The sequence below is a fragment of the Dasypus novemcinctus genome, chromosome 2 (assembly GCF_030445035.2).
Source record: "Dasypus novemcinctus isolate mDasNov1 chromosome 2, mDasNov1.1.hap2, whole genome shotgun sequence".
Lineage (NCBI taxonomy): Eukaryota > Metazoa > Chordata > Mammalia > Cingulata > Dasypodidae > Dasypus > Dasypus novemcinctus.
Window position 1 is genome coordinate 102,397,200 of NC_080674.1, and position 1,475 is coordinate 102,398,674.

General features: G+C 44.5%; 1 pseudogene; it reads left to right on the plus strand.

The window, feature by feature from the left end:
• The first annotated feature begins 227 nt into the window (after positions 1-227).
• Positions 228-1,005, plus strand: LOC101417138 (RNA-binding protein Musashi homolog 2-like; annotated as a pseudogene).
• Positions 1,006-1,475: the final 470 nt, after the last annotated feature.

Here is a 1,475-nt window from a genome sequence, read left to right on the forward strand (position 1 = left end):
GGCGGGAACGACTGAGCGTTGCGAGGCAGAGGGGCTGAGCTGAGCCGAGCCCACCTGTCACGGCTGAGGCTGTTGCCCGGGCTCTGCCATGGGCAGAGAGACTGGTAGGAACCCCAGCAGTGGAGGTGGGGAGAGGGAGAGAGAAAGCGGGATTAGGAGATCTCAGGGCTGGGAGCCGACCTCCACTCCACTCTGATCACTCTGGGGCGCGTTTTCTGGGAGGTGATATGGAGGCAAATGGGAGCCAAGGCACCACCGGCAGGGCCCAAGACTCCCAGCACGACCTCGATAAAATGTTTATTGGTAGACTGAGCTGGCAGATTTCATCAGGTAGCCTTAGATACAATTTTAGAAAATTTGGAGAAATCAGAGAATGCACGATCATAAGAGATTCCACTACAAAATATTCTAAAGATTTTGGTTTAGTCTCGTTGGCAGACCCAGCAAGAGTAGATAAAGTATTAGGTCAGCCCCATGTGACTTAGATTCCAAGACTATTGATCCCAGAATTGAATTTCCTCATCAAGTACAAGCCAAGGTGGCCAAAAGAACAAAGAAAATAATTGTAGGTATTTATGTGAAAATAGTAGTGGAAAACATAAAGCAATTATCTGAGCAGTTTGGCAAGGTAGAGGATGTGATGCTGATGTTTGATAAGGCTACCAGTAGGCACAGAGGATTTGATTTTTCATTCCATGAAGACATGGAGAAAGTCTGTGAGGTTCATTTCCATGAAATCAATAATAATAGTATAATGTAAGAAATTCCATCTGAAAGAAGTCATGATCCTACCAGGGACAAGAGGCCAGGCCCAAGGACAAACAAGAGGCCAGACCCAGGAGCTGCCAGAGACATGGTAGATGCACAAATGCTTGACATGGGTATGTTGGGCTATCCCAACTTTGTGTTAACTTATGACCACTGCTGCCCCAGATTTGCTGCTAGCTGTGCTATCAATTCCCAGACTATTTGCTGATTTCACAAGACAAAGTTTTTATCAACTAGCTCTTAAGAAAGGTATAAAAATTTGGGGTTTGCTACCGTTGTTAGAGAACAGAGTCCAGGCCTGGGTGATTCTGCTGCAGACTGGATCCACTAAAACCCTTTCCGAGCTGCTCTAAATAAATGCTCTTTTCCTCATTTTTAATTCTTGGAAAAGATCCCAAGTCCTCATTGCTTCACCCTACAATTTTTTTTTTTTTAAGTTTTGTTCCCCAGCCCTCCCCTATTTTGCTTCATGTATTGTGATCAACCACCGCCTCCCAGGAATGTAATGGGGCCAGGAAGAAACTTCTCATAAACTTTGTAGAGCCTTCTCGGGGCAATCCCAGAAGAAAGTATCAAATTATTTTAAATAATGACCAAATAGGTTTATCGGGGCATTTCATGGTACGTGTTTTAAAGTGCTAGTAGTCTAGAGGGTTTGTCATTATGTGGCTCAGAAACCCTATGTCTTATGATGGAGAGTACTGAAA